The sequence below is a fragment of the Thermobia domestica genome, chromosome 8 (assembly GCF_964235325.1).
Source record: "Thermobia domestica chromosome 8, izTheDome1.hap1.1, whole genome shotgun sequence".
In the NCBI taxonomy this organism is placed as follows: domain Eukaryota; kingdom Metazoa; phylum Arthropoda; class Insecta; order Zygentoma; family Lepismatidae; genus Thermobia; species Thermobia domestica.
Window position 1 is genome coordinate 230,723,940 of NC_137461.1, and position 15,769 is coordinate 230,739,708.

The 15,769-nt window shown below is 35.4% G+C and overlaps 1 pseudogene; it reads right to left on the minus strand.

The window, feature by feature from the left end:
- Nucleotides 1-2,998: 2,998 nt before the first annotated feature.
- On the minus strand, nucleotides 2,999-15,569 carry LOC145692496 (NADH-ubiquinone oxidoreductase chain 5 pseudogene; annotated as a pseudogene).
- Nucleotides 15,570-15,769: the final 200 nt, after the last annotated feature.

A 15,769-nucleotide genomic window follows, 5' to 3' on the forward strand; every position in this document is an offset into this window, starting at 1 on the left:
ACGATCTCATTTGATTGGTAACTTTGTTCGCTACTCTCTTTGGTCTCACGGGAAGGATTAGTACCTGAAAATGTTCATGGTTGGTTGTTTTCAATTTGACGGTCCGTTGGCAACTTAGAAGGTTCTGTATCGCTTTCTCTGGTTTCTGCAGAATTTTGACTTCGTGGATCTTTATCTAGTTGGTCTTCCTGCAATGGAAGTTACGTTATTGTTGAGTGCAAATGCTATGTCTAGTATTACACTCGGATCATACGGGTAAACGCCTGTACTTCTAAACCTCGATATTACGTTTGCAGGTATTACAGCTTTTTTCCAGACTGGAGTGGAAACTAAGCTAAACTCCCAAAAGAACTCAATGGCCTAACACTGCTTTTTGCTTTGGTTGTTGCTCGTGGGTACAATTGCTAGGTAAACATAGCAATGTTATATCATACTTTTCTGCCACCTTGGAGCTTCCTTGTGGCTAAGCGGTTAGCGTACGCGCCTTTGGCGTGGAAGACCCGGGTTCGATTCCCGGCGGGAGCTCATGTGGTTCGGATTCCACGTTAATTAATAGGTCCACGTCTCAGCCTCGCTGCTGAACGGGACGCTAAACTAAAATCAACTCAACTCAATTTTCTGCCGCCTTAACAATACCTTTGAGGTGTGCCTTTGCTGCATCAGATATCAGGAGAACTTGAACGAAAGGCTTGAACCGCGCAAAATGATCAATCCATTATGCAAAAGCAGTGTGTGCCTTGCTACCGTTTGGAGTGCAGGTTTGAATACGTCTGATCCTGCTGGCAGATTTCCTACGTTACCTGCCTTTTTCCGTTGTTCTTTAATAAATATAACGGTCGTATAATGTTTCCTACAGCACTAGCACATGCCACTATGGTAACACTGTATGTTCTAGAAATATATAGGTAATTCGTTTCGCTCCCTTACGTACTAACACTTCGGGTGATTTGTGAATAGTTAATTGGCATCCCTGATACCTCCCAATATGTTGAAAAAATTTTCGAACGCCCTGTATAGTAGTGTAGAATAATATATGATGTAGGATATGTAAGGATGTAATGTCATTTAATTTTTCTCGTAATATTAGAAGGTAGAATTAAGTTAGGAAGTGCATTAAAGTAGGTTTAGGATTTTATTTCGTATTTAATATCTATGTTTTGTTAATTTCTATCTTAATTTCCTATATTTCTTAAAGATTCTGCTTATTTCTTTTATTTTCCATCTGTAGAACGCTTTTCCTATTCCAAACATTCTGAAAACTCTCCCAGAAATTTCTTTAAAATTTTATTCTAAAATTATCCTTCATAAAATTCTTTAATTTTCAGCCATCTTGATAGAAAATCGTCAAAATTCACTCGGTTTTGGTGCATCATCTTCAATCTTGTCTTGTGTGACGTCAGTAGCACAGATTTACAGAATTATCTATAATTGGTCGCTTTCCTTTGAAGTCTCTGATAATTAGCTCATCATCAATCTTCGTAATGTTACGTCACATTGTTGTTGTACTTTAATAACGTCAGCCTCAAGAGAGCAGTCCCCAGTTACTGCCCGTCAGATATTATCAGAATAAAGTGGTAAAGAAAGTCGCTCCAGAACGAATTTTCTACTAAAAAATATAGAGTTTCAGTTGCAAAATTTGCGATATTTTTTGTGTTATTTGTTTGGACGGAACGGATCGAGCAGCGAGGAGAATTATTGAAGCAGCCCAATGTTGTGAATTGTCGTCTGTATGAACTATGGACGAAAGCTGATTACTACATGAGTAGGGCTCTGAATTTTTTGAAGAACCGTGATGGTTAATGGATATTAACCGGTCAATTTAGATTGCATATTATAAAAAGGTGTGTGTGTGATAGTTATTTTCTCCTGGAACCTGAAATTCACCACGAAAACTTCAAAGATGGTCAATAGGAATTGGTACTCGTAAGGACAATCATTGGATTCTTCATGTATGTAAAATCACACAAACTGTAAGTAGTGTTTTACTTTATTTCTGAAGTGGCTCAATCGAAGTAACTTGGTAGCCTGGATTGGAAATACTTTTTTTTTTGACCTCGAAATTCACCAAGTTACATAGTTGCAAATATAGTGTTCAGTGAATTATAATAATATAACCATGTCTTCGTAATTCCTTTCCCGTAGGATCTATACAATTACTGAGACAATATGTGACAGCTTAAGCTTATCTAGAAAAGGGGGAGGGGGAATAAAAGGTAGAACAAACTACTGATGGCAGATATACATGCGAGTGTAAAATTTTCGTTTAGAGTGACCATCTAAATTTCTGTAATTGAAAGAAAGCCAAAATTTTGTGTAAGGTTATATGCAGTATTCTTTATTATTGTGATTTTTTTTTTTTTTTTTTTTTTTTGCTATGCATCGTTTGGCTGTCTATTGTAACCAAGCTAGACAAATAGGATAGGAATGACGTTCTCTGGTATAGAACATGTATACAATATATATATTTTATAGTTTTTTAAAAATTTATAACGTATCCCTAAAGTATTAAAATAAACCGAAGCTGTACTTTGATAAAAAGAAGCACGATAGGTCGTTTTGTCACAAGTTTTCGATAGGGACAACTGGTTTTCTACACCGTGCGAATATTCATTTTAAAAGTGCAGAAAAGTAACAAATTAGATTCCCCTTAAAAGAAAATTTGGCCTGGACTGCCAACCAAAACGTTTTTATGGTATATAAACAAATTTTTTGGTGTGAGTGTGTAGTGTGAATGTGTTTTACGTTAGTGTAGGTTAAGGTTTTAGTAATTTCATGTGTATTTTCTTGTTATAATATGTGTAGGCAAGATATAAATAAATATGCGAAAAGGGTGCATGGTAATAGTAGCTGCTGTGAACAGCCACAACGTATGATTTATATTTTTTTTAATGAAAGAAATGAATGCCAGAATAAAAGGCACATTCATTGATATAGTTGAGGTGAATATTAATAAAATATTGAATATTGGGAATATGTAATAAGTTGAATGTTATGAGAGTGTGTGTGCGTGTAATATTTCAATATGTCTGGTCATGAATTGTGACATGCACGGTAAAATAGTTATCTAAAGTATAATGCGATGTACCGTTGTGCCTCTAAAGTGAGTGTAAACAGTTTGTATAACGAAGAGCTTCGGTGAAACAAGTAAAAGCTTCTGGTTGACAATTATGTTTTATTTCAAATAGCAAGGATACAGTAGAGTAGAATATTTTTTATATAGTAAAACATGATTTTCGTCAAGATCAAAATAGTGCGTCTTCCTATCAATCTGATAAACGAATCATCGAAGGGAAAATGATATGAGAGAAACGTTACGGGGAACCCATCAGTGAATGTCACGAATCCTGATTTTTATTTTACTTTTCCAAAATTTTCGAGTTTCCTTATTTGTATTATATTTTTTTCCGTTGCGCAAAACTTCATTTAAATATTACATCTGTACGGCAGATCTTCTGAGTTCCGGTTCTTTCTCCCATGACTATGGAGTGATTGAGTATATCCCTGGTTGCGAGCTATTCTTCTGTGCAGACCACATAGACCGATACCTGGTTAAACTGGCGATGTACTCAAGCGCACCTGGGTCCAGAGAAAGCGAACATCGGAGGAAACAGTAGACACGAAGATACACACACACACACAATTATTATTTACTTACCTTATTTATATAAAGGTAATTTAATAATATAATTTGTTGATAAGTAAGGTAAAAATCATATACTTCCTATTATCGTAGAGCTAAAATAAAACTTCACACACATTAAAGACTACCCAATAGAATAACTTGATAATAAAATACCAACCCACAAGCCTACTACACTTACAAGTAGGGCGCCCGTTTTTAAGTGTAAAGGTAAAACAACACAATTAACAGTAGGAAAAATCAATCAACTCAATGTTGCACCCCCTAAAATTGCCATCGCTACTAATCCTAATATTCCCTTACACATAGTCCAGCCTTCATTATCACTAATAGAAGAATATTAGTGCCCCCAAAGCCGTTACCTGTTAAATAAAATCTTAAACGTACTGAATAACATACAGTTAGGCCCGTAGAAAAAAATAATAAGAAAAAGCTGACTACATTAATTAAAGACAAAGAAGAAATCTCCAAAATTAAGTCCTTAGAATAAAACCCAGCTAAAAATGGTATCCCACATAAAGCCAAGTTAGCTACATTTAAACAAGACAAACTAAGGGGTATCTGACTTACAAGTGCTCCTATTCTACGAATATCTTGTGTATCTCCCACGCCATGAATAATTGCTCCTGCACATAAAAAAAGTAATGCCTTAAATAAAGCATGTGTCCATAGATGAAAAAAAGCTAATACAGAAAATCCCATAGACAAAATTATTATTATAAGACCAAGCTGACTTAGAGTAGATAAAGCAATAATCTTCTTCAAATCATATTCATAATTAGCACCAATACCAGCTATAAATATTGTCAGTCCTGACAATAAAAGTAACACATCTCCCGCATAAACACTTAATAAAACGTCTCTAAAACGAATTAGCAAGTAGACTCCAGCAGTCACAAGTGTAGAAGAATGAACTAATGCCGATACTGGCGTAGGAGCAGCTATTGCCGCCGGCAATCATGCAGAAAAAGGAATTTGTGCACTTTTTGTTATTGCTGCCAAAATAATCAAGCTAGAAATAATTACTATCTCATTATTATTTAAAACTCTATGCAAATAAAAGACATAATTTCAACTTCCATAATTCAATATTCAAGCAATAGCTAACAAAATTGCTACGTCTCCAATACGATTAGAAAGGGCACTTAACATGCCAGCATTATAAGACCGCACATTTTCATAATAAATAACTAAACAATATGATACTAATCCTAGTCCATCTCACCCAAGGAAAATTCTAATTAAATTAGGAGAAACAATCAATAAAACTATCGAAAGAACAAATATTAATACAAGTATAATAAACCGATTAAGATATCGTTCAGATCCTATATACTGTCCACTGTAATAAATTACCATTCTAGAAATATAAAGTACAAATCTTATAAATATAAATGATATTCAGTCAAATAGAACAGTTATAACAATTTTATTTCTATTAAAAGAAATAACTTCTCACTCAATAAATACACTATATCTATTGACTAAAAAACTCAAGCCTATTATGAATAAAAAAACACTTATTCTACTTAAAAAGGCAAATCTAGTCACACAAATTGAAAAAGGTCAAACCATGGCCTAAGGGCAAATAAACCTTCTTTAGTTCCACAAACTAAAATTTTATTCTAAACTACTCAAGCAACTACAATCATAAAAATCTCGGCCCTGCAAAAAAGATCAATAAATTTAAAGGCAATCAGTGTAATATCAATAATAAATATTCTCGCACACTTCCCCCCCAACAAGAATATAAATTAGAATAGGGCATTCCGTGTTGAGTATATGAATATAAATACAATCTATAACCAGCTCTTCTTTTCCATATTGAATATTCATTCGGGTTTCTGCGTTACTTCAGTTTGGATCATAACTTCTCGAAGAATTTGAAAGTAATAATGACTTGCGCTTAAGGGCTTGTCTATCTGGATTCAGATTTTCGGACATTCTTGCAATCTCTGGGTGACTGTGCAGGAAAAGCTTCAGCCACTTTTTACTCACCATGTTATTGCATGACTCAGTTCCAGTAGTGATAATGTTGTCAGGTTGTAAAACGTATGAACAAATCTTCAGAGAACAAAAGATGTCAAAAGCATTCCAATGTTTGCCAATCGGAATATTCTTTTACATAAATCATCTAAACTGCAGTCAGATATGATTTCCTCCCAAGTTTTCTTGAAAACTTACCTGACTTAAGGTACCTCTGTAACTTTGCTCAATTTATGTTGAAAGTCCTTGCTGCCTTCTGCGATCTTTCCTTAACGGCACGCATTGCACAAGTCATCTGTCCATAATCCTCTTATTTGTGACATGAGATGAAAGGGACAAGAATTAAACACTCCATAAGAAGTTATTACATTATGAAAATATCATTTAAATCAACAGCAACAAATTGATCAGGTACACAGTCACGTTTCAAGATATTGGATCAGGAATCTGCAAACGCAAATAACAATAAGGTAGAAAGAGGAATTGGGTGGAGGGGTAATTGCGCAGAAAACTAGAAATGTATATCTTACATTTAAGTATATTTTTATGGAATTTAATTACACCCAAATGTTGGGTGGGTAATGTTGAACAGAAAAAAAGCTTTAATGAATTTCAAGAGTGTAATAATGACAAAGGAAACCAAAAACTGATTTGATTGAGAAATGACATATTTGAAGTCGAGTTTCGGGTTTCTGTGTTCTCTCGTTTGAGTCACAATAAATCGCGCATCTGTCAATGTTTTGATCCTGATTTTTTACTGCTGTTTAAAACATGATAAGGATGGTGCCGTGAAGAGCAGCAATCTTGAATCCTTACTGTAAGGCAGTTAAAGTTTTGTTAAAATTTGTACCTCCCAATTACCTTCATGGGGTAATTCGGTGCATGGTGTGGGATAAGTGGGTGGAATGCCTTAAGTGAATTTATTTTGGTTAGAATTCGTTTAAATTCTGTGCTATCTTTGTCTTTTGTGGTAGTCACTTTTGTTTCATACTGCAGCTATTTTATTCAACTTAGGCGTCCAGTTGCCGTTGCGTATGCCAAAACTGTTGACGCTGTAAGTAGAATCTGTTTATTAATCCAGACTATAACCTATTGTATTATATTCTATTGTAATAGTTTATAGTTATTTAGCGTTAGTCTTATTAGCTTCTATGTTTGAATATCAGGACCTGTTATTTTGGTTTTCCTTTTTTTTTACATTTTGGGCAAAAGTTTTGACCGCTTATATATTTTTTTTCGAACGTAATACATTTTCGATTAAGTTCACAGGATAATATACTATGTTATAAACATTAACTGGAACGCTTGAAAAGGCATTCAAACATGTTTGAGATTTAGAAATAAGTTACTCCTTATTTTACTTAAACAAAATATATTTTTTAGGCTACACTAAACTATTAGTTTTTAAGTGGAATACAAGTTATATATATCAAATGGAAGCTTGAGTGTTCTTCAGTTACACCCAATTACCCTCACGAGTTTATGTGCACCGGCAATGGTTTTAATAATTTTGCACCTAATTACTCCCAAGGGGTAATTGGCTGGAAATCAGACCAATAAGAATAAAAATGTTGCAGCAGCAAACGAACATCAATTTAAAGATGCCGAAAGCATACTACTATCACAGTAGGTGCAGAAAATATTGCAACATACAATTACTTCTTAAAAACTAAAAAAAAAAAAAACACCTATAAACTGTGAGCGGAAAAAAGATTGAAAAAATAATACCTTTCATTCCCCCCTTCTACCCTGCACCTTTTAGTAGAGGGTTGACAAGGACACGTATATTTCTCAGAATTTTCAAACTGCGGAATTTGCGCATTTTTAAACGTCTGAACGGCCGCCATTTTGATCTTTTAAATGATACTCTTTCACACACAATTAAATCACCTATTTTAAATGACTATTTCCATCCAAATTTGGTGCCGATCGGTTCATAACTGTAAAAATTACAAATTTTTACAAGTTCGGACGGCTGGAATTTTGAAATATATTATTCGATCATTCTGGCTAACAAATTCATTCGAGATGTTTATGAGTTACATGCAATTTTTGTGCCAAGTTTGGTTTAAATCCGTCGAAACTTACGGTAGTTAGATTCGTCACAAGAAACATTATATAGCATAGATACGAGCACGAGTTTTTCGCACTACGAACTTTAAAAATTTCGCGTTTCGTTTTCATATTTCGCATTTTGCAAATAGTTTCGCATTTTGTAGCTCTTATGGAAGAAAAATTCCCTGACATCTTTACAATTGTTACATTTATTAGTAAATCTCTACAGAAATAAGCCATTAATTCAGTAAAAACAAAATACACTGGATACTTCACTGGACCTTTTAAATTTCACTAATTGAAAATTACATTTTCTAAATCAAACTGAAGGAAAATCAGTAACTAAACTTACTATGAGCAGGAACGTTTTGCTGTCTTCTGAAAACACATAGGCACAAGTTACATTTAAGCATCAAACTTAAATATGTTACGTGTTTCCACATTTTCCTCTTTTACTGTTGTACGTTTGTCACTTATCTCCACTCCATACCATTGGCTAGCTAATTAAAACGGCCTTCCCCATCCAGCTGCGATGATGATAGCTAACGCGCAACATGTTTTCTATAGCGAATGGTCCGAGTCACCCAAAATGTTCATGTCACGTTCTACTGTTCCGGCAGCGAAAAACTGGCGCTTTTAAATTGAGAAAAACGTAGTTTTAAAATTTCGCGCAATTAGAAATTTCGCCCAAAACTTAATTTCGCGTTTTATCGCGCAACGGAGACCAATGAAAATACACATAAAATATTATAAAATGTCAAGAAAGATAAAGTTACTTAATTCTGACGCATTTCGTTTTGTCGCGCATTGCGAGAAACTCGTGCCTCTAAGCATAGATCTTATAAACATATGAATTGACTGAGAGTGGTTTGCGTATCACGGGGTGATCGGAGAAATTAAGTTCCATATAAATTTTCCGGAATTTCTTATATGAGGGTCTCTAGAACAGGCAAATTTCTAAAGAAATCTACCTAAAAGGAACTTGGAGACAAAGAAGTTAGACACCTTGTTTTCACAAAGAAGTCAGACACCAAATTAATATTAAGTACTATGAGATAACTCACTGTTTAACTTAAAACTTTTATCATTTTTATTTTTTTTATAAATATCAATTAATTCTCTTGATTCTTTATTAATTTATTATTACTATTTATGATTTATTTAATATATTTATTATTATTATTACGTAGTATTATAGTTATTAGAATAATCATTGTGAAAGAAACAAATATGTGCACTGGGGAACTAAAGCGGCCACTGTGAAGAACTTCGCCATGACATGTTCCTATATTAATTCCTATTGCGTGATTTAAAAAAAAATGGCTTCTGCAACAACACCTAACAAAATTCCATGGTATGTAGCATTCCTTTATAATCTATAAGGATATTTATACAATTTAAGATACCTTGCTGTGTAAAATCTCTCTAAGTAGTAACTTTATAGATTTAAATGCACTTATGAAATAGAGGGACTTCACAGGCGCTCTCGTCACAACTTTGCCGGTTCAGAGGCAACTTAATTCTCCTTCAGTATTGGACACCATGAAAATTTTTACATTGCTCAAGCTCTATTTCGGACATCCACTGTGGAATACCGAAGCGTTGCCCGTATTGGTTACAGTGTCCATATATGGTTCCAGTACCTTATATCAGTATCCGCTCCGATACATACACTCACACACACCATCTCTCTCTCCCTCTATATACTGGATATATATATATATTATATAGAGGGAGAGAGAGATGGTGGCTCAGCACCCCTTCATTGGTCAAGTATAGCATTCTAGTTTATGAGTTTATTTGCTTTGGCTGTTCCGAGTTTAAGGTATAAGTAAAAAGATATTAAAAACAAATAATAAAGAAACTGAGTCTCTCTGATGGATGACAATAAGTTTACCTACTTTTAGGCCACCCTGTATATATATATATATATATATATATATATATATATATATACCTTCTGCAAATTAATGGGATCAAACCTCAGTGTGTAGCATAATCGACCTCGACGCTGCCAACAGTGTGTTTAGTTTTCGTTTCAGCAAATTTGAATTACAGCAGTTTTTATAACATCGTATTGTATTTATTTATTTTTTCATTTGGTCTTATTTTACATGGCGAATTTAAGGCTAATCATGCCTTGTCTCCCACTTGACCATGCAGTACAATAATATCATGATTAGTAATACAATAACAATAAGAAATATGTATAAAATATATATATAGAACACTCCCAATCATACGTACACACACACACACACACGCATCGCATCACATGCTCACATAGATTACTTAGATTACTACAAATAACCACATATTGTAGTCACGGACATTTAGTGAACAAAAGAAATAAAAGGAAGTATAAAATTCAACATTTTTTTCAGGTATTAGTAAGCCTTAGTAACTTATGGAGGATCTGCTCAACCAAATTCTTAAATAGGTTGCTTGACTTGTGGTGAATGGAAAATCATTCCACGCACGGATAGTGGATGCAAAGAACGCATTCGAGTAGAATTTTGACGGATGTAGGGGAAGAGAAAGTTTATTTACACCTGATCTTGTATTGTGATCGTGGTGAGCATTTAGTGGTTGCAAACGTTAAAATAAGTAGGAAGGGTGTTGGAAGCGAGTCTTAAGAGAAGTGTGAGTCGATGCAAATCACGTCTATCGGAAGTTTCAAAAGGCCCAGCTTTGTATAGTATGGAGTTAAATGATTTGATCGTATGAGATTGTAAGCAAACCGTATACAGGCATTTTGGATACGTTGCAAACGGTACGCCAATTCGTCATTTAAGTCTGATAGAGCTATATCACAATATTCAAGGTGAAGGAATATTAGTGATTTTACAAGTAGTAGCTTTGTTTCAGTGGGTAGAATTTTCTTTTGTCTAGTGAGTGAATGCGAAGACCAAAACTCTTTCTTACGTACAGCCTTAATGTGAGGTTTCTACTCAAGGAATTGATCTATTATTACACCAAGATTTGTAACAGTTTCAAAAAACGGACTAATTGTTCCATTTATCTCTACTGTTGGTATATACGAACGGTGCATTTGTATAAGTCGTTTAGGGGAGATACAAATGCACTTCGATTTCAGTGGATTTATGGTTAATCCATTTTCTGACCTGAGATAGTTATATTTGAAAATCATCTGCGTATATGGGATACTGTATAGTAAGACAGAAGGAAGGTCGTTAATGTACAGACAGATAACAGAGGGCCAAGGACATTTCCTTAAGGGACGCCAGTGAGTTTCCGCAGTGCAGAAGAAGTATCGGCTACGGTTATGAAATTGCTTTCGTCCCTGCAGATAATTTTTGACCCATTTCGCAGCACCATTGAAGAAGTTACATTTTGTCGCCAATTTATGGAAGAAAATCTTATGTCTAATTGATTGAAAAGCTTTAGAGAAATCTAGTAGAGCAAAACCAGTTACTTGCTTTTTATCCTTTGCTAGTCTAATGTCGTCAGTGACATAAGTAACAGCTGCAGCAGTACTGTGGTACTAACTGAAGCCTGATTCAAACGGATCAAAAAAATTGTATTTCATTAGATTTGTTCGAATTTGATCATTAACAATGTATCCTAATGCCTTTGAAAGAGCAGGTAAAGTACTAATTGGCCGAAAATCATTAATACTTGTGATATTACTTGTTTTGAAGAACGCTAGGACTTCAGCTGTTTTCCAAGCAGATGGAAAAGTGCCGCTCATAAGAGAATGATTGAAAATGTTAGTGATGAGATTTAGTATAAAAGGCGAATTTTAAAAAATAAATTTAATTCTAATTTGGTCAGCTTCAGTAGCATTTGATTTTATTCTATCGATAACCTTCATGACCGTTAGAGGACTTACATATTCAATGAAAAAACATTTTCTGTACATTCTGGACTCTCTTCATATGTAATTTTAGAATCTGTATTACTTAGAAACTTAATGTCACAAAAATTGTTATTAAAATTATCTGCATTAAATTTATTGTTAGCCATATTTTGTTTCCTACTGCTCTTGATCCCTAATATATTTAACCTTTTCCACAAAATTTTCGAGTTACCAGTGCTGTTCGCTAGGTTCGAAGTAAATTCCATTTTGACTTTCCTAAGTGTGTACATCTATTTCGTAAGATTTTATATTTTTAAAAACAGTCGTCACCCTGTTCTGGATTATCTTAATGAGATTTTGTGTATTCTCTATAAGAAGAATCGCGTTTAGCCATTAAATTTAGAATTTCTTATTTATCCATGGGGAAGAAGGTCGCGATACTTTGCGTTTAACAAGTGGATGATGCTTATCAAGTAGTTTTAATATCGCGGTATTAAAGAAATTAAGTTGTTCGTCTATAGACGAAGAGTTGTAGATTACCTGCCAACGAATATTTGTCGCATCAAAAATAATAATAATAATAATAATAAAAATTTAAAAAAATAAAATAAAAAAGGCAGCTCACATTGTTAGGTTAAGGCCGGATAGAACATCATAAAATGTTTCAGTTCCACTGTTCGACTTCAGCAAGTTAAAATCACCGAGAACAACAGTTTTCATAAAAGGGCAAGTGTTGCAATATTTCATCTTCGAAATTTTTAAAATTTGCTTTTGGAGGTCTGTACACCGAAAAAATTAGAAATTTTCCAAAAACTATATTCAATAATAATGTACTCAGTACATAAGCTGTATTTCTGTGCTGACATAGCCAGAATTTTCATATCAACGTCATCCCTCACATAGATACCAGCTCCACCAGCGCCTTTTTGCGTTCTGTCATTCTTGTGAACTGATAACCAGGTAACTCATACACGCTACTATTCAAACTTGGCTTTGACCACGTTTCGGATACCAAAATCAGGTGCAGACTACTTTGCGGGAGAACAATAGTTTAAAATTCATTGAAAGAGCTTAGAAGAGACTGTGCGGTGAGGTGAATGACATTTAGGGTTGTCCCCGTTGCTGGTTTACCCAGTTCGGTTTGCAGTAAATGTGCTGTCGGGGGCGAAGACGGAAGAAGGGGAGGGGAGAGAGAGGGTGGAAAGTGATGTTCAGTCCCGTTACGGAAGGAGAAGGTACGAAATATTTTTTGTGGAAGTTGAAGTCGGTGTTGCTATCTCTGGCAGTTTTTCTATTTGAGGCATGCTAAAATTTAAGTACTGTTAACAGTCAAGTAAAAAGAAGATACATACATGGTCTGTCCTGCATGAAACCAGACTAGCTCTGATGTGGCGCGCTCTCACGTCGCGCAATGAAACTAACTGCCGGGTGAGGTAGTTGGTGGCCGTAGTGGTTCGGCGCTCGTCCACAAAAGATGTTCATTGTTTTCCACGACGCTCAGGGCGTCGTCCACAAAGAATTTGTTTAACAAGGTGCGACGGTGAACGCAACTTTCTACGTCCATGTCCTCGAAAGACTCCGTAGACGGGTCGCCCGCGTTCGAAGAGACATCGCCAACAACTGGACTCTGCACCACGACAGCGCGCTCAGTCACACACAAGGATTGTGCAGGAGTTTTTGGACAAGAAAAATTTTTCTACGCTTCCACAACCTCTCTACAGCCCTGATCTGTCCCCGTGTGACCTTTCCCTCATCCCCTGGCTAATACGAGACCTCAAAGGACGTCGATTCGAGTCTATCGAAGCTGTTCAAGCTGCCGTTACAAGGACCCTGAACAGCATTTCACAAGAGGATTTCCAGGGAGCTTATCTACAGTGGCAGAATAGCTAGAAGCGCTGTGTAGATGCCGGTGGGTATTATTTTGAAGATTATTAGTTGCAGTTTATGTTACTTTCAATACATCCAGTTCCACAGCCTTAGTCTGGTTTCATTCAGGACAGACCCTGTATATAAAAGCCTCATTATGTACACTACGTAAAAATGAAGAAACATAAGAGACTTACCAAGAACTGGGTGATTAACAATGCTGATTTCCGAACACTAGTTACACATGAGAATGCTTCTAGTAGAAAAATTACACACGTCATGCGCAAGGAAATTACATACATTAAGACAACACAAGAAATAATACACTGTACTCTACACATTTATTCGAAACATACAAGTTCGCTCACTCAAAGGCGTAGTTCAAGATCCCTAACCCCTTTCACTAATAAGGTTAAATAATTGTCGCTCGGAGGTGACTTGATACTTCAAGTTCTACAAAGCAATGACAATTTTGCCATCTGATGGCCAAGTATTGCGGACTCCAAAAGCTTCCCTAGCTTGGCAAAGTAAGGCCAGTCGTTTGTGTGGTAAGAGATTCAGTGATAACAAATTTGCTGCCTTTCAATTTATTTTTGACTTTCTACACCATTTTTCTGTAACGATATAACGCAAATTTCACAATTAAAGGCCTGTGTCTATCAACCACCACATCTGCAACAGTCCTGGTTCTCCGTTTTGTTCCGAGACGATGTGACCTGTCCAAATGTTCTATGTTTAGATCAATGTCCAATTTACTCTTTATAAAATCGATTGCTACATTGGTAGGATCTTCGCTAGGCTTTTCAGGAATTCAGTGTAATAGCAGGCAGTGTATTCAGATGTGTTTATGGGTGAGTTTTATTGCACTTGATAATATTACAAATGAAAGCTCACCTCTCGTTTCGTATTACATTTTGTATTTATATTACAAGATAGCTACTAATCCATGAGACATTCAAGCTATTGTACGATGAACGAAAGTACTTTCTTAAACCCCCCCCCAAAAAAAAAGATTACTGCAAAGTATGTATTAGTACTTCTCAGACTTCAAAAATATGTAATTGTGATCCTTATAAATTATCTTATTTAGTTGTACACGTTTTACTCAAACCCACAGGCTACCAAATTCATGATTGTTGCGTCTTTAATATAACTCCGACTTTTTCAAAACACACTGCATTTAATCTATTCAGCTTAACTCATTCGATCATCATTAATTCTACGCTCCTTTTATTTAAACCAAAATCAATTCAATTTCCACTACATTGCTTGTACAGAAACTCATTAGACATTTCCTCTAATACTTGCTTACCGGTTCCTTCATCAGTACACAACAAATCTACTTACTAACACTCTTCTGTTTCCTTTCACCGGCATGGCACAAATTTTAACACTTTCCTCCCTACTGCTATTCATGTTCCCAACGTTCCTCCCGAACATCAATAACGAAACTTGAAATTTATAACCTTAAATGAGCTTTACACCGTAGCAAAATGTTTTTTTAACTTAATCTTTATCATTCTTGTTCTTACTCGATCATTATTTTGTATCTCACTGCCTTAATCTCCGTTAAATTTTCGGCATTATATTCCATCACTTAAGCATTTTGTCTTGCCAATTCCTTAAATCTTTGAAAATGAACTGAATTACTTCTCGTTTCAAACACAAAATATACTCGTCTACATATGTCATCTTATCTCTTTTAAGTGTCCGATCTCTTGTAGTTCCTCTAGTACGTATCTTCTTTTCGATTTTTGCCTTTGGACTCTTCTTGTTCCTGTTCTATATGTGAACTTTACCGCCCGCCTTCTGTCCGTACATTTTCTTGGTCAGAATTCGAAAACAGTTTGTAACTGCTAATATTCACAAGACTTTTCTCAGATTTATTTCGTTTTTGAATTTAATTTTAGTGCATCTCTTCTCCTTTTTCAACATATTTTGAATTAAGTCTTCCTTATCTGACAGGTTATTACTAAAATCATTTTCTGAGCTGTACGATAATTCTCTTACTACTTCACTCTACGACTGATGATGAAGCGTATCCGTCGTTAACATCTGATACAAATCTTGTACTTAATCTTTGTCCAATATTGAAAATCTGCCATCCACCAGTTGTACCTGTTGCTTAAACTGTTGCTCATTTTCAGCTGCCTGGTCATCTACATTTCCTCTTCTAATTGTACAGGGTGCGGCGGCGTCCATAGCGTATTTTCACCTGCGTAGTGCAATGACGTACTGCATGAATGCGCGCCAGCTCGTGCCGCATTCGTGTACTAACGAGCTGCCATTCCGAGTGTGACAGTGATATGGAGCGGTGGAGTGCATAGCATCGTGCCTTTGCTGTTGAAAGTTATTTAAAGAATAATGACTCTGTTATTGCTACCCAGCGTCTATTTCGGTAA